At 48.8% G+C, this 20,540-nt stretch overlaps 2 long non-coding RNA genes across 2 annotated transcripts; one reads left to right on the forward strand and one right to left on the reverse strand.

Annotated features, from left to right (window-relative positions):
- Positions 1-746: 746 nt before the first annotated feature.
- Positions 747-1,777, reverse strand: LOC149920385 (uncharacterized). The gene is made up of 3 exons (XR_016458743.1): positions 1,669-1,777; positions 948-1,073; positions 747-835 (listed from the first exon to the last, which is right to left on the reverse strand). It is a non-coding gene; the product is annotated as an uncharacterized LOC149920385 (long non-coding RNA).
- Positions 1,778-7,224: 5,447 nt separating this feature from the next.
- On the forward strand, positions 7,225-14,116 carry LOC149920386 (uncharacterized). The gene is made up of 4 exons (XR_016458748.1): positions 7,225-7,826; positions 9,543-9,684; positions 10,910-11,125; positions 13,582-14,116. It is a non-coding gene; the product is annotated as an uncharacterized LOC149920386 (long non-coding RNA).
- Positions 14,117-20,540: the final 6,424 nt, after the last annotated feature.

Genomic DNA, 20,540 nt, shown 5'->3' on the forward strand with positions numbered 1-20,540 from the left:
CAACCCCATTGACGTATCACTGCTGACACAATGTCCTTGCAAACACAGCAACTCCTAGCACTGATAGTGGCAGGTACAGCAAGCACAGGGCAGTGGGTTGCTTTGGATGCAGTTAGAGCACAGATCTGAGGTCTTAGTGGAAAGCGCCTTGCAAAGCACATCACGCCCTGCACCAAGCAGAGCGCTGTGCATCTTCCATCTCTCCAAGCTTTGGGGCTTTGAAGCAGCACAGTGTTTCTTGGGAGTTTGTCCCCCAGAACTCCAGAGCACATTGAGCTGTTCCCTGGCAATTCACAGCTTGCAGAGGGTCAAACACAACAAAGAAAGAAGGAAAGAAAGAGGCAAAGGCCATGGCTGTGTACAGAAGCGCACCGGAAGAGTTCAGCAGGAGAAAGAAACCTGCTGCCATAAGTCATCTAAACAAAGGGTTTACATCTCAAAGTTACAGAATTTTGAACACAGAAGCACTGCCACGCAAACAGCACAGTATTTGGAAAGCAGCACGTCCCAATCAGCCTCCTTGCCCTGCACTAACCACTCAGCCAAACACAGAAATAAAACACACAAACTCTGTCTCTTTGCTTGTGGCAGCCACGAAGCTCATGTTTTAGTGACACACAGAAGTGCATCTCCAGCTATTGTGTGTCTCGCTAAGGGCAAGCTCAGCTGTGAGCTGTCACTCAGCCTGACACCACAAACAGAAAACAAGCGTACATAAACGGATGCCCTTATCCACACGAGCCAATCCGGATGCGAGGAATAAAAGGCTCATTGGGCCATGGGCAAAGCAGGGAGCACATAGGCAGGAAACAGGAAGGAGTTAACTCCAGCTCTCCTACACAAAAGACAGGGAGAGCTGAATCAGCACCACAGGAAGAGTTATGACACAGCTTAAGAGCTTACAGACACCTGAGGTTGATAAAGGATGGTGCCAGGGTAACTCTCACCATTCTTTTGCAGGGGTCTTATGCATGTTTCAGATGTCGATTCCACTGCCTGTGTCATTTGTAGGAAGTCCAGATGACAAACACTCATTTTTTCTGGGTAACGCTTCTATGGTTTGATGGTTATGACTGGAAAAAAAAAAAAAAAGATGCAACCCTTTAAAATTTACCACTCTGCTGTTCTTGTCAGCATAATATCTCAGACCAGCATTACACATCCCTGCACCTGACTGAAAATTCATCCAAGTCTATGTTCCACATAGCTTCATCTCAGTGCCAAAAAGAAACACGTGCAGAGATGTTTAGAAGATTCTTTGTGCAGATAAAAGTGCAGGGTGTGTATGTATTCTCCTCAGTAATGAATATTACTTTATAATCCAAAGATAACTTTTCAAGAAGTAGAATGAAAGGTTGATGAAAAGGAAATACACAAAAAAAACTATTGTCATTTAAAAAATCCTTTGCTAAACCTCTCCCCATCGTGGGCATTATTAACAGCAGTTCAGAGAACATCTTGCACCACAAAATGCACCACAGTCTTTTTTTTTTTAGCAAGCCCCTCATTTCTCTAATTAGTGTCAGATTCCCTCAAGTTAAAATACGTGAATCAGAACAGTCGTTTAGTCCTGCTGAGGTAGGAACCTATGGCTGGGATGTCCCCCCATCCCGTTCCACGCTATTTCCAGCATTGGTGGGGAAAGGAAGAGTAACTGACATCACCTACCCAGGCTTCTGCAAGGCCTTTGATATGGTCAAAGGGAGAAGCATAGATCAGAAGCGTGGGGGAGAGCTCCCGTGCCACAAAGCTCAGGGCTGGAGAAATCAAGGTTGCCTCCAAGATGCTGCCTTAAAACAACATGAGATACTGCTGTATAATCAATGGATATACAGATGCTATAATTAAGAAATATACAGGAAATTTAGGCTGAACAGGTTATCACACTAAAGAAGAATGGATGAGAAAGCTTACCAGCGAGTCCTGGGCCCTCTGAGAAGACTCCAAGAGGAGCGATCTCCAAAAGAGATCCTTCCTCACTGGTAGTCAGCTCTTAAATGGGGTCTAAGAGAAGCGGAGACAGGCTCCACCCCTTCCGGTAGCACAGGTGAATTACCTTCACCTGTGCTCCCAGGGCTGAGTCATTGCTCGCCTCAGGTGGTCAATCAGAGGTTCAGGCCACGATTCAGCAGTTCCCATATGACTGCACATGAGACATGAAAGACAAGGTTAAATACACAACATCAGCGCTTCCTGTAGAGCATATCACACAGCTGTAGGCACACCACAGAAGACTCGCACTCCACCTGAGAGTTAACTATTCAGGAAGGAGAACCTTACCGTGTGAACACAGTGACAAGCTCTTTTCTTCTTGGCCTTTGTTCACAGTTTGGGATTTCCCCCAAGAGCGCTGCTGTCTTCAGCTCTTGGCCACTTCCACTGCTGGACACTGTGCCCACAAGTCATTCTGCTTTGGGCAATGCCTTCTAGGTTATCTCCAAACCACTGTCACAGACCACAAAATAACATAGCTGGCTTGTATGAAAGGGCTCAAAGACTGCACTCAGTATCCTTTCTGCTGGTAGTACTCTCAGGACAAAAACCACCTCCACTCTCACAGCAGCAGCAATGAGCCAGAAGGCTAAAAAAGCCTCCAATCCCCATGGACATGACCGTCTGCAAAGACAACAGCTTTTTAGCAGGGCAATGCTCACCCAGCAAAGCACTCACCCAGCAGATGCCATTTTCTCACAGTCAGAACAGTCACAAGTGTGTGCAGCCCTTAGCACTGCATAGCCATTCTTCAAGGCTAACATATATCCAAGCCATTCCTTGTGTTAATACTTGGATCCCCAATTAGGGGTAGAGCTCACGACGTCAACACAATGTGCAACTGGAAGACATGTCTCAAAGCTGAGAAGAGTCAACTCTCTGACCTTGGGCACAACTCACCAACCAAGAGGTAGGCCTTACCAATTTGGCTGATCTGAGCACACTCAACAGGGCCACACATCAGACCACAAGTGTCCATTTCAATTGCAGCTCCATGTAGAGAAGAACACCAATTACCAGGCATGAACAAATTCATTCACAAGCTGCATAATGACCTTGTTCTTCATAAAAATCCACATAGATTCCTAGTCAAAAAATGTATCAGAGCAGTCAAACCCTGGATCGCAACAAATGAAAGTCAGCTCCAGTACAGCATTCATGGGCACAGACAAAAAGAAACCAATCAGCTCCACATTTGAAGGCCTTAGGTAGGCAGACACCCACAGCAAAAGCTCCACATCCAGTCTGCCAGCCCTTAAATGAGGACTGGGAAGGGATGGATCCTGGCTCCACCTCTTCATCATTTGGCAGCATCATGTGCACCTGAACTTCAAGTTGTGACGTAGTAGCCCCACCATCACCCCGCAGCATCACCCCCCAGCATCACCCCCCAGCATCACCCCAACGGTGTCACCCCATTGTCACCCCCCAGTAGCATCCTCCACTGTCATCACCCAGCATCACTCCTGCTGTCATTCCACAATGTCCACCCATCTCTCCATCCCTCCCTGCCCCCTATCCCCTGCTGTACACTCCCCCCATCCCCCCATGTCCACACCTGCTGGCTCTGGCCCCCAGCCCAGTTTCATCCCCAATCCCAACCCTAATCCCGTCCCATCCTCAATCCCAATCCCCTCCCCAATCCTAATCCCAATACCATCCCAATACCATCCCATCCACATTCCCATTCCATCCCCAACCCCTTCCCTAATCCCAATCCCATTCCTATCCCATCCCAACCCCAGTCCTATCACAATTCCAGTTCCAATCCCCAATCCCATCCCAATCCATCCCTAATCCCACCCAATCCACTTTCATCCCATCCCCAATCCCAATCCCAATCCCAATTTCATGTCCAATTCCCATCTCCAATCCCAATACCCTCCCAAATCCCACATTCCCACATCCCCTCCTGCCACACACATCCCTATATCCCGCTCCTGCCCCACACAGGGCCCCAAATGGCCCCAAATGGCTCCAGATGCCCCAAATAATGGCCCCAAATACCCCAAATAATGGTCCTAAATGTCCCCAAATGCCTCAAAAGTCCCCAAATAATGTCCCCAAATGCCCTAAATCTGCCCAAATAAAGGCCCCAAATGGCCCCAAATGTCCTCAAACAGCCCCATATAATGGCTTCAAATGATCCCAAAGGACCCCAAATTGCCCCAAAGGGCCCTAAATAATGTCCCACACAGGTGCCAGAAACTGTCAAGGATGGTGACAAAGGTGACAGAGGCTCTGTCTGTATGTATTGTGGAAGTTGTTCCCCACCTGTGGGGTGGAGATGGGGGTCAGGGACACAGTGGTCCCCGCATGGCCCCAAGGTGCAGTGTGAGCTGTACTCCAATGATGCAGCACATGATGCCGCAATCCTCAACTGTGCATACAGTGCTGCTGTCGGTAGCATTGCAGTCAGTGACGATGATGAGGATGCAGCATGTGCCAGGATGGGAATCATTCTCTGACCTGAAGATGTGCTCCCTGCCCTGCAGGTGGGGGTAGGCAGGGGGCAATGGGAACAGGAAGGGGGTCCTGGGCACATCGGAGGCGTAGCTGTGGGTGTGGGGACACTGGGGACACAAAGGGGACCGTGGGGACACTGGGGACACAAAGGGGACCATGGGGACATTGGGAGTGGGTGTGGAGATAGAGTGGGCAGGGGGGCACTGGGGATGGGGAGGAAGGCATGGGGACATTAGGGGCACAGAGGTGGGTGTGGGGACATGGGGGTGAGCGTGGTAATGGGGAGATTGGCATGAGAGCACTGGGGATGGGGAGGTGGGTGTGGGGACACTGAAGTCACAGAAAGGACCATGGGGATGTGGGGGCTGGGTGGATGAACACTGGGGAGGTGCAGGCACTGGGAGGAGGGCATGAGGTCATGGGGTGGGTTTGGGGACATTGGGGAGGCAACTGTGGGGGCACTGGGAATGGGGGGGAGGTCATGGGGACACTGGGAGCACAGAGGTGACAGAGGTGGGCATGGGGACATGGGGGTGGGAGTGGAGATGGAACATTGGGACATTGGGGTGGGTGGGGGGACATTGAAAGTACCCACAACGTGACATGGGGTGATGCACAGTGACCATGGGATGATGTGTTCTTTTTTTGTTGTTTCATGGCTGTATGCGAACTGTGAGGTCACAACCTAAAACAGTGATTGAGCACTTGGTGAGGGGTGTAGCCCTGCAAGCACTGGTGGGAGCAGTTCACCTGTGGGACGGGGCTGAGACTGACTCCACCCCTCCCTGACCACATTTAAGGGCTGGAAGGGATGGTGGCAGCATCAGGGCTGTGGGTTCCCCCTTGCTTGTGGGTTTTTTTTTTTTTTTTTTGGTGTTTTTGTTGTGTTTTTTTGTTTTTTTTTTTGTTTTTTTGTTTTTTTTTTGAGGAGGGGGAGATCCTGACTGCATTAAAGGGCAGCATCTCTACCTGGAGACTGCTTTCTTTAGAGCATGGGTGAGTATTGGTCTTGGAATGGGGTGAGTTATTACTTTTTTTTTATCTCAGGTCTGCAATGCCCTCTTTTTTTGGGGGGTATCCTGTCCACATTGAAGGGCTGGCAGCTGTAAGGGTAACATCTCTATTTGGAGACCTCTTCCTTGGGAGTGTGGGATGAGCTCTAGTCCTTGGAATGGGGTGAGTGATCCTTTATTCTGAGGCTGTGAGCTCTCCTTTTTGGGGAGGTTCCTGGCCATATTTAAGGGCTGGTAGCCATAAGGGCAGTATTTGTCCTCGGAGTCTGACTCCTGTGGGGTGAGCTCTGGTCCTTGGAAAGGGGATAATTGATTCCTTCTTTATTTCACAGCTGTGAGATCCCCTTTTTTGGGGGGGGGGGTTGTGACCACATTTAAGGTCCAGCAGCCATAAGGGTAGCATCTGTATGTGCTGATTGCTTTCTTTATTGTGTGAGATGAGTGTCTTTGAAATGGGGTGAGTAGTCCCTTCTTTATTTCAGGGCTGTGAGCTGTCTTTTTTGGGGGGGAGGGAACCTGACCACGTTTAACCACGATGGCTGGTAGCCATCTCTACCTGCAGAGTGCCTTCCAGGGAGTGTGGGTGAGTACTGGTCCTCAGGAAGGGGTGAGTGATTTCTTCTTTATTTCAGGGTTGTGAGCTCTGCTGTTTTTTGCGTATCCTGAATTGGATTAGAGCAGCTGTATCTGTTATGTGTGTCCTTAAAATGCCCTTCAGTTTCTCCCTAAGGGAGATAAAGGTGTTATTTCCCTTCTTCTGAGCTGGTGGTGGGAAGACTGATATACATTTCGTTCTTTCATTGCTCCCTCATCTCTAGAATGCTTCAATCAGCCCCAAGATAATGCTGGTTGGTTGACTGAATGCTACAGCTCTGGGAATGCTCAGAGCTAATGCCCTTTTCTATAAACATGTTCTGAATTCTCCAGATCCTGTCTGCAAATCTTTTTAGGCTGTTCTGGTTGAGCCTCTGTTCCCTCTTTCATGATTCTTACCTCATAGTCTCCAACCTGGGGCTCCAAACATGGTTTGTCTGCTTCAACCTCATCCCAGCCTTTAATAACTGTAATTAACAGTGCTATATATTAATTCCACCCTTGCAGAGTTGCTTAAGGGTGCTCTGTGCATCATTATGTATCTATATATGTTCTGTGTCTCTTCTGATCTCATTTTACAGCTTGATGGAATTTAAGGATTACTAGGGCTTCTCCAATCAGTGGTATAAGCACTGTGAAATCTGTGGAGCAGGTAATGAAACATCATGAGCTCCTTGTACGTGCATTGCTTGTATGCAGGCAGGTTTGTTATGACTGTGGGAAGCTCGCTTAGGTATTGAATGGGGTTGCAAGGGGCTCACCTCATTCCATGGGGTCTGTGCTCCCAGCCCAGTAAGCTACTTGCCTGGTGAAGGAGTGAGGTGCATTGACCAGGACCTGAAGAACACTCCCAGACTGCAGTGGCCATTTGCTTCATCCTCACTCAGCATAATACGGTCTGCACTGCTTGAGCATACTGAACCACAGGTATTCTGTTCCTGTTTTGCCTGGTTCTCTCCTGTATCTCCCTTACAAATTTGTCAGTAATAATGGATTCCAGAGCATATAGAAGCTGACCACCCCAGCATCCTGCAGTTCTTTGCAGATCTGTCTTTGTGTTAATAAAAAAGGACTGTCTTCCAGACCGTTGTAGTAAGAAGCACCCCTGATGTCTCCATCCCAATTGTCAGGGGATGCATTCGTTTCCTAATCTGTATGATAACCAAACTCCCACCCCCATCACATTCAATAGCTCTGCAGCTGTGAGACCCAAACATGTGATGATGTGAGGCACCTGGTCTGCTGAATACTGGGACTGGCACAGAGAGGCTCTGTGAGCAATTTGGATCATTCCAACTGGACTGCTTGATACCACTTGTGATGATATAGTCCAACTCCCCCACAATGAACAGGGACATCCACAGCTAGATCAGGCTGCCCAGAGCCTGATCCAACCTCATCTTGAAAGGGACAGTGCATCCACCATATCTCTGGGCAACCTGTTCTATTGCTTTACCACTCTTTGTAAAAGATATTTGCCTTATATCTAACAACAACTTTCCCTTGTTCTTTCCTTTAGCTCCCCTTTAGATATTGAAAGGCTGTTACCAGGTGTATGGGAACTGCTGAGTCATGGCCTGAACCTCTGATTGATCACCTGAGGTGAGCAATGAGTCAGCCACGGGAGCACAGATGAAGGCAATTCACCTGTGCTGCTGGAAGGGGTGGAGCCTGGCTCCACCTCTCCTAGACCCATTTAAGAGCTGACTACCAGTGGGGAAGGATCTCTGCTGGAGTTCTCTGAGCGAGCCCAGGGTATGGGTAAGCGTCCTATTCTCTTTTTGTTATTATAACCTGCTTTGCCTAACTGTCTTGTTATAATTATGAAATAAACATCTTAATATTCATGGATTATATACCAGGTCACCTCAGAACCTTCACTTCTTCAGGCTGAACAGCTCCAGCTCTCCCTCCTTGTAGGAGAGGTGCTCCATCCCTTGGTTTGTATCTCTGGATGTACTCCCACAGCTCCTTGTCTCTCCTGCGCTGAGGATGCCACAGACACAGCGCTCCAGGTGAGACCACACCAGCACAGAGCAGAGGGCCCGGGGTCACCTCCCTTCATCTGCTGACAACAAATCTTTGGATGCAGCCCAGCATACAGTTGGCGTTCTGGGTTGGGAGGGCACACTGCTGGCTCATGTCCAGCTCCCTCCTGTCAGTACTCACAGGTCTTACAGGTTGGGATTATGCTCAGTGCTTTCATCCCCCAGCATGTTTTGGTGGTGGGGGTTCCTTTTTCCCAGCTGCTGACCTTTCTAGAACCTCATGAGGTTCACCTGTGTCCACTACTCAGGCTGTTGAGGTCCATCTGGATGGTGTCCCGTCCCTCTGTGTGTCACTGTACCCCACAGCTCTGTGTCATTAGGGTGCACTTGACCCCACTGTTGATGTCACTGATGAAGGGGCAATCCCGGATACTTATACAAACTGGATGAAGAACCCCTTGAGATCAGCCCTGAGGAGAAGGACTTGGGGGTCCTGGTGAATGAGAGGCTGGACATGAGCCAGCAGTGTGTGCTTGCAGCATGGAAGGCCAGCTGTGTTCTGGACTGCACTAAAAAAGGGGTGGCCAGCAGGGAGAGGGAGGTGACTGTCCCTCTCTACTCGACTCTTGTGAGGTCCCATCTGGAGTACTGCATTCAGGTCTGGGACCTCCAGTGCAGGAAGGATTTTGGTCCAAAGGAGGCCACTAAGATGATCAGGAGGCTGAAGCACCTCTCCTATGAGCCTATGAGGAAAGGTTGAGGGAACTGGGCTTGTTTAGCTTGGAGAAGAGAAGGCTCTGAGGAGATAATAATATAATAACATTTGAAGGGAGTATATAAACAGGAGGAGGAATGGTTGTTTATGAGGGTGGATGGTGATAGGACGAGGGGGAATAGTTTTAAACCGAGTCAGGGAAAGTTTAGATTAGATATTCTGAGGAAGCTTTTTCACTCAGAGGGTGGTGATGCACTGGAACATGTGCTTTAGAGTCACTTCCAGGAGGATCTGCTTCATGATCGTTCCCAGCACAGAGGTGAGACTGAAATGTTGGTAGTTCCTTGGGTCATCCTTTCTATCCATAATGACAGGGGTGCCGTTGCATTTCTTCTGCTCACCAGGGACTGGTGACCGCATCAGTGAATTCCCTCAGAACGCTGGGGTGCACCTCATTGGGACCCAAAGACTCCTGGATGTTTGAGTCCTCAGGTGGTCAAGAACTTGATCTTCCATCATAGTGTGGGACAGGGAGGGGGGGGTTGGGGGGGGGGGGGGGATTGGCTTCCTTAATCCCCACCTACCAATCCAAAAGTGAGGGCTGTGTATAATGAGCAGTTATCAGGGAAGATGGAAGCAAAAATGTTGTAGGCTACCTGAGCCTTCTCCTTGTTTGTTGTTCCCAGCTACGGCACTGACGGTAGGAGCAATGTGCACTGGGTGGAGCCCTATATATGTGGGGTAGTGCCTTCATTATTGTGTTGTGTCCAACAGGTGGCAGCAGAGAGCTGCAGTGCTTCCGAGTGCTGTAACAACTGCACAGAGAGATGTGTGGCTCTTCATATGAACAGCAAGGAACAGAAAGCTGCATTTCCTGGAATCCCACTTTGCTGACCGGTAATTGTCTGCCCAACAGGTAAGTGCAATGCACACCCACCAGTGTTTAATCCATTTCATAGCATGGCACCACATAGCACTTCCAGAGTTCTTTATCGCACTTCATGGTGCCCAGGAGGCTGCCTATCCTTTTCTTCCCATGTTCTTTTCGTCTCTGGCCTTTCACTGTGGTGTTCTCCTTCCCTTTGCCCTCAGTGTTTCCTACTACGTTCTCTTGTCCTCCTGTTTTTGTGTTTCATGCCATGTTCTCTTGGCCGTTGCCCTTGTCTTTCTTTGTTGTGTTCACTTCAGCATTCAGTTTTGTCATTCCATGCTATGTTCTCTTGGCCATTCTTTCCACATTTTCTTGGCCCTTGCCTAGGCATTCCCTTGTCCTCCTGTTCTTGTTACATGCCACGTTCTCTTGGTCATCACCCTTGGCTTTTTTTCTTGCCATGTTCATTCAGGTCATCATTCAGTTTTGGCATTCCCTGCAGCATTTTCTTGCACTCCTGTTTTGGCGTTTCCCGCCATGTTCTCTTGGCCCTTGTCTGGGCATTCTTTGCAGTGTTCTCCTTAGCCTCCTGTTTTGGTGTTCCCAGCCACCTTCTCTTGCCTTCTGCATCAGCCTTCTTCCCCACCTTCCCTTCAGCCTCCTGTTTTGGCGCTTTCGGCGATGTTCTCTTAGCCCTTGCCTGGGCATTCCATGCCATATTCACTTGGCCTTTTGTTTTGGCATTACTTGCCATGTTCTCTTGGCCTTTGCCCTTGGCCTTTCCTGCTGTGGTCTCTTTATCCATATGTTTTGGCCTTCCCTACCTCGCTCTCCTTGCACTTGCCCTCACCTTGGCTTTCCATTGGTTCTCTTTGCTTTTGCCCTCACCTTAGCCTTGGCTGTTGGCTTTGCCTCTACCTTGGCTATCCGTGGGAGTTCTGTTTCCCTTTGCTTGCCCTGGGTGTTCTGTTTGCCTTTGGCTCTCTGGGATTTGCTGGGAGACAGCATTAACGTTAATCTTGACCTGAACCTGAAGCTTAATGGGAGTTTCAATGATAATTACATTAACTCACAGTGTATCTATCAACTTAACCCTTAATCCAATATTTAAAATGCCTCTTACCCTAAATACAGCAACAAAAATAGCGTCCCATGTTTTCTATGAAAGTAACCTTAATCCTAATTGTAACGCAAAAAACAATTGTTAAACTAACTATAACTTCAAACTTTAAAATATCCCTAATGCCCCTTTGTGTCATTGTTGGAGCAGTGTGCACAGGCTGAAGACCCTGAGTATGTGGGGCAGTGCCTTCATTACTGTATTGTGTTCAACAGGTGGCAATGGAGAGCTGCAGTGGTCCTGAGCGCCATAACAACTGCACGGAAAGATGTGTGGCTCTTCATGGGAACAACAAGAAATGGAAATCTGCATTTTATGGAATGCCCTGGAACCCCACTTTGCTGACTGGTAATTTCTGCCCAACAGGTAAGGGCAATATACATTCATTACTTAGTGAGATGCAAGGTAATGTTCCCAGAGCTCATTTCTGCACTTAATGGTGCCCTGAAGGCTGCCTGTCCTATTCTTCCCACGTTCTCCTCGCCTCTGGCCTTCTACTGCAGTGTTCTCCTTCCCTTTGCCCTCGGCTTTCCCTGCTGTATTCTCTTGCCCTACTGTTTTTGCATTCCAAGCAGCGTTCTCTTGCTTTTTATCCTCAGCCTTCTTTGCAGCGTTCACTTTGGCTGTTGTCTGTGGCCTTCTTGGCTGCATTCTCCTTGCCCTTGCTTTCCTTGGGCATTCCCTTTGCAGTTCTCCTTGCTTTTGCCCTTCCCTTGCCTTGGATGCTTGCTTCGCTTTGCCTTTGCTGTGGCTGTTCTGCTTGCCTTTGCCTTTGGCTCTCTGGGATTGGCTGCGGGAAGCATTAATGTTAATCTTGACCTGAACCTGTGGCTTAATGGGAGCTCTAGTGATAATTACACTGACCCATAGTGTGTCTGTAAACCTAACCATTAACCTGATATTAAAAATGTCCCTTATTCTAAATGCTGCAATAAAAATAATGCCCTGTGTTTTCTGTCAAAGTAACCTTAATCCTAATTATAGCACAGAAAACAACTGTTGAACTAACAATAACTTAAACTTATAGCATTAATTATATCCCTAATGCTCCTTTGCACCATTGTTAGAGCAGTGTGCACAGGGTGCAGACCCTGCATATGCAGGACAGTGGTTTCATTACTGTATTGTGTTCAAGAGGTGGCAATGGAGAGCTGCAGCAGTTCTGCCATTGTAACAGCTGCACAGAGAGATGTGCGGCTCTTCACGGGAACAGCAAGGATCCGACATCTGCATTTTCTGGAATGTCCTGGAACCCTGCTTTTTTGACTGGTAATTTCTGCCCAACAGGTAAGGGCAATACACACCTACCAATGTTTACCTGTTTCTTAGTGGGATGCAAGGTAGTGTTTCCAGAGCTCATTTCTGCACTTAATGGTGCCCAAAGGCTGCCCGTCCTATTCTTCCCGCATTCTCCTTGCCTCCAGCTTTTCACTGTGGTGTTCTCCTTCCTTTTGCCCTTGGCTTTCCCTGCTGTATTCTCTTGCCCTCCTTTTCTGGTGTTCTGTGTGGCGTTCTCTTGACCACTGCCCTTGGCCTTCTTTGCTGCATTCTCTTTGGCCTCCTGTTCTGGCATTTCCTACAGTGTTCTTCTGCCTTCAGTTTTGGCATTCCATGCAGCGTTCTCTTCAGCCTTTAGTTTTGGCTGTCCATGCCACATACTCTTGGCCTTTGCCTTTGGCCTTCTTTGCCACGTTGTCTTTGGCCTCTGGTTTTGGCGTTCCCTTCCATGTTCTCATTGGCTATTGCCCTCAGCCTTCTTTGCCATGGTTCCCTGTGGCCACCTGATCTGGCATTCCCTGCAACATTCTCTCTGGCCTTTGCTTTTTGGTGTTCCTGTTTGCATTCTCTTTGGCCGTTGCCCTCGGCCTTCTTTGCTGTATTCTCTTTGACCTCTTGTCTTAGCATTCCCTACAGTGTTCTCTTTGGCCACTGCCATTGGCTTTCTTTGCTGCATTCCTGTCGGCTCCCTGTTCTGGCGTTCCCTGCAGCGTCCTCTTCGGCCTCCTGTTCTGGCATTCCCTACAGTGTTCTCTTTGGCCACTGCCATTGGCTTTCTTTGCCGCATTCCTGTCGGCTCCCTGTTCTGGCGTTCCCTGCAGCGTCCTCTTTGGCCTTTTTGTTTTGGCCTTCTGTGCTGTGTTCTCTTTAGCCATTGCCCTCAGCCTTCTGCATTGGCCTTCGCTGCAGCACTCTCATGGACCTTTCCCTCCATTTTGGCCTTTTCTGCAGCATTCTCTTCTGCTTTGCCCTCCATTCTGACATTTACTGCAGCATTCTCTTCAAGCTTGGCCTCTGACAAGGCCTTCTCTTTGGCGTTCTCGATGTCTTGCCTTCCCTGTGCCTTTGATGTTGCCTTCCCTTGGGTGTCATCTATGCCTTTGCCCTCCATTTTAGTGTTCTTTTGGGTGTTCTCCTTGCCTTTTGCTCTTGCCTTTGCCTTGGACTTCCCTGATAGTCACTCTGAGCATAATCCTAATAAACCCAAGTCTAATACATTCACCCCAACCCTAATGAGCTCTGAACCCCAAATTTAGTGCTAATTCTAACCATGACTGTATAGATAACTGTACTAACTGTCCAAATGAACCCTGAACATACCCTCTAATGGTGCACTAAATCCATATCTGACTTCCAGTGTAATACTAAAAATAATCCTACATCTTCCCTGTTAAATGCTCCTAATCTTACTCTTAAGCCATTTGTTGGGGTGGTCTTTTGCTTGCACTTTTTGTGGAAATGGGCTTATGGTGAGTGCTGTTTGTGTCTTGGCATTCTTAGAGTTACCATTATTTCTTTCTAAAGTGTGTCTCTCTGTATTACAGGTGAAGAAGTCTTCAACTCTTCCTGGATCAAGTCACTCCCCCATGGAATGCCATCAGCTTTCCAGGCCTCCCACACTGACCGCCAGCTCAGTTGAGCCTGTTATCCATATCCCCCAGTCCGTTCCCTTTTCTTAATGTTCTCATCATTCTGCCAAAAGCCCCTACCACTATCCAAGGCTGTCGTGAGCAATGTGTGGGACATGGTACTCCGTCTCACTGTAGTTCATCCCATCAGCCTCAGTCTGGCAATCCAAGATGCCTACATCCTTCCTTAGTGCTTTTCTACTCCCAGCTTTATAGTCAGTTTATCTCAACCAAATTGGCTTTAGCTGTGCAGTCAATTTATCTCAATTAAATTGGCTGTATCTTTGCCTTGCTTATGGGGTTGGGTTAGCTTTGCTTTGTTTCTACCTCAGGGCTAACCCAACCCCATAACCAATGGCTAAGGGTTGTTGGAGTGCCATTTGTGTTCCTTTCCAGCCACTCTGAGTCTTGCGCCTCTTTGCAGCCATTCTAAAAGTTGCACTGATTTCAGCATGTGCAATCAAATTATCTCGACCAAATTGGCTTCAGCTTTGCAGTCATTCTGCATCTACCAAATTGGCTGTAGCTCTGCAGTCATTTTTTCATCAACCAAATTGGCTGTAGCTTTGCCTTGCTTACGGGGTTGGGTTAGCTTTGCTTTGTTTGTTTCTACCGCAGGGCTAACCCAACCCCGTAACCAATGCTCAAGGGCCGCTGGAGGCTGTGTTCCTTCCCGGCCACTTTGAGACTCGCGCCCCTTTGTGGCCGTGATGAGAGTTGCGCTGATTTCAGCATGTGCAATCAATCTCAACCAAATTGGCTGTAGCTCTGCAGTCATTTTTTCATCAACCAAATTGGCTGTAGCTTTGCCTTGCTTACGGGGTTGGGTTAGCTTTGCTTTGTTTGTTTCTACCGCAGGGCTAACCCAACCCCGTAACCAATGCCCAAGGGCCGCTGGAGGCTGTGTTCCTTCCCGGCCACTTTGAGACTCGCGCCCCTTTGTGGCCGTGATGAGAGTTGCGCTGATTTCAGCATGTGCAATCAATCTCAACCAAATTGGCTGTAGCTCTGCAGTCATTTTTTCATCAACCAAATTGGCTGTAGCTTTGCCTTGCTTACGGGGTTGGGTTAGCTTTGCTTTGTTTGTTTCTACCGCAGGGCTAACCCAACCCCGTAACCAATGCCCAAGGGCCGCTGGAGGCTGTGTTCCTTCCCGGCCACTTTGAGACTCGCGCCCCTTTGTGGCCGTGATGAGAGTTGCGCTGATTTCAGCACGTGCAATCAATCTCAACCAAATTGGCTGTAGCTTTGCCTTGCTTACGGGGTTGGGTTAGCTTTGCTTTGTTTGTTTCTACCGCAGGGCTAACCCAACCCCGTAACCAATGCTCAAGGGCCGCTGGAGGCTGTGTTCCTTCCCGGCCACTTTGAGACTCGCGCCCCTTTGTGGCCGTGATGAGAGTTGCGCTGATTTCAGCACGTGCAATCAATCTCAACCAATTTGGCTGTAGCTCTGCAGTCATTTTTTCATCAACCAAATTGGCTGTAGCTTTGCCTTGCTTACGGGGTTGGGTTAGCTTTGCTTTGTTTGTTTCTACCGCAGGGCTAACCCAACCCCGTAACCAATGCCCAAGGGCTGCTGGAGGCAATTTGTTTTTCTTCCTGGCCAGTCTGAGAATTGCATTTCCTCTTGGATGGACTGAGATCTGCACTGCTTTTGAAGTGGGTTGCAGTATATGATGTTTGTATAAATGTATTGTCATTAATGGGGTATGGAGGCTTTGTGGCCTTTCTCTGATTAGTCTGACATATGTCTAAACCATGTGTTAAACTGTGCTGAATGTGTGTGTGCTGTGCGTGTAAATTGCATTGAGCCACGTATGGAATATATGGATACTGCGCCTGTAAACTAAGTCTGGGAATTGTGTTGAAGATGGGTATTTGTGTTCTGCTTCTCAATTTGAAGTTGCTGGTGTGGTGTGTTTAAGTATGTGTATGCTTGTATGAGACATGGCTTGTGGAAATGAATATTTGTTTAACTGTGTGGTGTCCCTAGCTTTATCACAATCAGGAATTTGACCACACGTGAAGGTAGGTGTGAAAAGAAGGTATGGAGGGGTGGGGTTGGGGTTGGGGTTAGGTGGGGGTGGGTTGGGGTTGGGGTAAGGGTAAGGGTTGGGGTAAGGGTTAGGGTTAGGGTTAGGGTTAGGGTTAGGGTTAGGGTTAGGGTAGGGTTAGGGTTAGGGTTAGGGTTAGGGTTAGGGTTAGGGTTAGGGTTAGGGTTAGGGTTAGGGTTAGGGTTAGGGTTAGGGTTAGGGTTAGGGTTAGGGTTAGGGTTAGGGTTAGGGTTAGGGTTAGGGTTAGGGTTAGGGTTAGGGTTAGGGTTAGGGTTAGGGTTAGGGTTAGGGTTAGGGTTAGGGTTAGGGTTAGGGTTAGGGTTAGGGTTAGGGTTAGGGTTAGGGTTAGGGTTAGGGTTAGGGTTAGGGTTAGGGTTAGGGTTAGGGTTAGGGTTAGGGTTAGGGTTAGGGTTAGGGTTAGGGTTAGGGTTAGGGTTAGGGTTAGGGTTAGGGTTAGGGTTAGGGTTAGGGTTAGGGTTAGGGTTAGGGTTAGGGTTAGGGTTAGGGTTAGGGTTAGGGTTAGGGTTAGGGTTAGGGTTAGGGTTAGGGTTAGGGTTAGGGTTAGGGTTAGGGTTAGGGTTAGGGTTAGGGTTAGGGTTAGGGTTAGGGTTAGGGTTAGGGTTAGGGTTAGGGTTAGGGTTAGGGTTAGGGTTAGGGTTAGGGTTAGGGTAGGGTTAGGGTTAGGGTTAGGGTTAGGGTTAGGGTTAGGGTTAGGGTTAGGGTTAGGGTTAGGGTTAGGGTAGGGTTAGGGTTAGGGTTAGGGTTAGGGTTAGGGTTAGGGTTAGGGTTAGGGTTAGGGTTAGGGTTAGGGTTAGGGTTAGGGTTAGGGTTAGGGTTAGGGTTAGGGTTAGGGTTAGGGTTAGGGTTAGGGTTAGGGTTAGGGTTAGGGTTAGGGTTAGGGTTAGGGTTAGGGTTAGGGTTAGGGTTAGGGTTAGGGTTAGGGTAGGGTTAGGGTTAGGGTTAGGGTTAGGGTTAGGGTTAGGGTTAGGGTTAGGGTTAGGGTTAGGGTTAGGGTTAGGGTTAGGGTTAGGGTTAGGGTTAGGGTTAGGGTTAGGGTTAGGGTTAGGGTTAGGGTTAGGGTTAGGGTTAGGGTAGGGTTAGGGTTAGGGTTAGGGTTAGGGTTAGGGTAGGGTTAGGGTTAGGGTTAGGGTTAGGGTTAGGGTTAGGGTTAGGGTTAGGGTTAGGGTTAGGGTTAGGGTTAGGGTTAGGGTTAGGGTTAGGGTTAGGGTTAGGGTTAGGGTTAGGGTTAGGGTTAGGGTTAGGGTTAGGGTTAGGGTTAGGGTTAGGGTTAGGGTTAGGGTTAGGGTTAGGGTTAGGGTTAGGGTTAGGGTTAGGGTTAGGGTTAGGGTTAGGGTTAGGGTTAGGGTTAGGGTTAGGGTTAGGGTTAGGGTTAGGGTAGGGTTAGGGTAGGGTTAGGGTTAGGGTTAGGGTTAGGGTTAGGGTTAGGGTTAGGGTTAGGGTTAGGGTTAGGGTTAGGGTTAGGGTTAGGGTTAGGGTTAGGGTTAGGGTTAGGGTTAGGGTTAGGGTTAGGGTTAGGGTTAGGGTTAGGGTTAGGGTTAGGGTTAGGGTTAGGGTTAGGGTTAGGGTTAGGGTTAGGGTTAGGGTTAGGGTTAGGGTTAGGGTTAGGGTTAGGGTTAGGGTTAGGGTTAGGGTAAGGGTTAGGGTTAGGGTTAGGGTTAGGGTTAGGGTTAGGGTTAGGGTTAGGGTTAGGGTTAGGGTTAGGGTTAGGGTTAGGGTTAGGGTTAGGGTTAGGGTTAGGGTTAGGGTTAGGGTTAGGGTTAGGGTTAGGGTTAGGGTTAGGGTTAGGGTTAGGGTTAGGGTTAGGGTTAGGGTTAGGGTTAGGGTTAGGGTTAGGGTTAGGGTTAGGGTTAGGGTTAGGGTTAGGGTTAGGGTTAGGGTTAGGGTTAGGGTTAGGGTTAGGGTTAGGGTTAGGGTTAGGGTTAGGGTTAGGGTTAGGGTTAGGGTTAGGGTTAGGGTTAGGGTTAGGGTTAGGGTTAGGGTTAGGGTTAGGGTTAGGGTTAGGGTTAGGGTTAGGGTTAGGGTTAGGGTTAGGGTTAGGGTTAGGGTTAGGGTTAGGGTTAGGGTTAGGGTTAGGGTTAGGGTTAGGGTTAGGGTTAGGGTTAGGGTTAGGGTTAGGGTTAGGGTTAGGGTTAGGGTTAGGGTTAGGGTTAGGGTTAGGGTTAGGGTTAGGGTTAGGGTTAGGGTTAGGGTTAGGGTTAGGGTTAGGGTTAGGGTTAGGGTTAGGGTTAGGGTTAGGGTTAGGGTTAGGGTTAGGGTTAGGGTTAGGGTTAGGGTTAGGGTTAGGGTTAGGGTTAGGGTTAGGGTTAGGGTTAGGGTTAGGGTTAGGGTTAGGGTTAGGGTTAGGGTTAGGGTTAGGGTTAGGGTTAGGGTTAGGGTTAGGGTTAGGGTTAGGGTTAGGGTTAGGTTAGGGTTAGGGTTAGGGTTAGGGTTAGGGTTAGGGTTAGGGTTAGGGTTAGGGTTAGGGTTAGGGTTAGGGTTAGGGTTAGGGTTAGGGTTAGGGTTAGGGTTAGGGTTAGGGTTAGGGTTAGGGTTAGGGTTAGGGTTAGGGTTAGGGTTAGGGTTAGGGTTAGGGTTAGGGTTAGGGTTAGGGTTAGGGTTAGGGTTAGGGTTAGGGTTAGGGTTAGGGTTAGGGTTAGGGTTAGGGTTAGGGTTAGGGTTAGGGTTAGGGTTAGGGTTAGGGTTAGGGTTAGGGTTAGGGTTAGGGTTAGGGTTAGGGTTAGGGTTAGGGTTAGGGTTAGGGTTAGGGTTAGGGTTAGGGTTAGGGTTAGGGTTAGGGTTAGGGTTAGGGTTAGGGTTAGGGTTAGGGTTAGGGTTAGGGTTAGGGTTAGGGTTAGGGTTAGGGTTAGGGTTAGGGTTAGGGTTAGGGTTAGGGTTAGGGTTAGGGTTAGGGTTAGGGTTAGGGTTAGGGTTAGGGTTAGGGTTAGGGTTAGGGTTAGGGTTAGGGTTAGGGTTAGGGTTAGGGTTAGGGTTAGGGTTAGGGTTAGGGTTAGGGTTAGGGTTAGGGTTAGGGTTAGGGTTAGGGTTAGGGTTAGGGTTAGGGTTAGGGTTAGGGTTAGGGTTAGGGTTAGGGTTAGGGTTAGGGTTAGGGTTAGGGTTAGGGTTAGGGTTAGGGTTAGGGTTAGGGTTAGGGTTAGGGTTAGGGTTAGGGTTAGGGTTAGGGTTAGGGTTAGGGTTAGGGTTAGGGTTAGGGTTAGGGTTAGGGTTAGGGTTAGGGTTAGGGTTAGGGTTAGGGTTAGGGTTAGGGTTAGGGTTAGGGTTAGGGTTAGGGTTAGGGTTAGGGTTAGGGTTAGGGTTAGGGTTAGGGTTAGGGTTAGGGTTAGGGTTAGGGTTAGGGTTAGGGTTAGGGTTAGGGTTAGGGTTAGGGTTAGGGTTAGGGTTAGGGTTAGGGTTAGGGTTAGGGTTAGGGTTAGGGTTAGGGTTAGGGTTAGGGTTAGGGTTAGGGTTAGGGTTAGGGTTAGGGTTAGGGTTAGGGTTAGGGTTAGGGTTAGGGTTAGGGTTAGGGTTAGGGTTAGGGTTAGGGTTAGGGTTAGGGTTAGGGTTAGGGTTAGGGTTAGGGTTAGGGTTAGGGTTAGGGTTAGGGTTAGGGTTAGGGTTAGGGTTAGGGTTAGGGTTAGGGTTAGGGTTAGGGTTAGGGTTAGGGTTAGGGTTAGGGTTAGGGTTAGGGTTAGGGTTAGGGTTAGGGTTAGGGTTAGGGTTAGGGTTAGGGTTAGGGTTAGGGTTAGGGTTAGGGTTAGGGTTAGGGTTAGGGTTAGGGTTAGGGTTAGGGTTAGGGTTAGGGTTAGGGTTAGGGTTAGGGTTAGGGTTAGGGTTAGGGTTAGGGTTAGGGTTAGGGTTAGGGTTAGGGTTAGGGTTAGGGTTAGGGTTAGGGTTAGGGTTAGGGTTAGGGTTAGGGTTAGGGTTAGGGTTAGGGTTAGGGTTAGGGTTAGGGTTAGGGTTAGGGTTAGGGTTAGGGTTAGGGTTAGGGTTAGGGTTAGGGTTAGGGTTAGGGTTAGGGTTAGGGTTAGGGTTAGGGTTAGGGTTAGGGTTAGGGTTAGGGTTAGGGTTAGGGTTAGGGTTAGGGTTAGGGTTAGGGTTAGGGTTAGGGTTAGGGTTAGGGTTAGGGTTAGGGTTAGGGTTAGGGTTAGGGTTAGGGTTAGGGTTAGGGTTAGGGTTAGGGTTAGGGTTAGGGTTAGGGTTAGGGTTAGGGTTAGGGTTAGGGTTAGGGTTAGGGTTAGGGTTAGGGTTAGGGTTAGGGTTAGGGTTAGGGTTAGGGTTAGGGTTAGGGTTAGGGTTAGGGTTAGGGTTAGGGTTAGGGTTAGGGTTAGGGTTAGGGTTAGGGTTAGGGTTAGGGTTAGGGTTAGGGTTAGGGTTAGGGTTAGGGTTAGGGTTAGGGTTAGGGTTAGGGTTAGGGTTAGGGTTAGGGTTAGGGTTAGGGTTAGGGTTAGGGTTAGGGTTAGGGTTAGGGTTAGGGTTAGGGTTAGGGTTAGGGTTAGGGTTAGGGTTAGGGTTAGGGTTAGGGTTAGGGTTAGGGTTAGGGTTAGGGTTAGGGTTAGGGTTAGGGTTAGGGTTAGGGTTAGGGTTAGGGTTAGGGTTAGGGTTAGGGTTAGGGTTAGGGTTAGGGTTAGGGTTAGGGTTAGGGTTAGGGTTAGGGTTAGGGTTAGGGTTAGGGTTAGGGTTAGGGTTAGGGTTAGGGTTAGGGTTAGGGTTAGGGTTAGGGTTAGGGTTAGGGTTAGGGTTAGGGTTAGGGTTAGGGTTAGGGTTAGGGTTAGGGTTAGGGTTAGGGTTAGGGTTAGGGTTAGGGTTAGGGTTAGGGTTAGGGTT

Source organism: Phasianus colchicus, chromosome 1 (assembly GCF_987193195.1).
Source record: "Phasianus colchicus chromosome 1, bPhaCol1.hap1.1, whole genome shotgun sequence".
NCBI classification, from domain to species: domain Eukaryota; kingdom Metazoa; phylum Chordata; class Aves; order Galliformes; family Phasianidae; genus Phasianus; species Phasianus colchicus.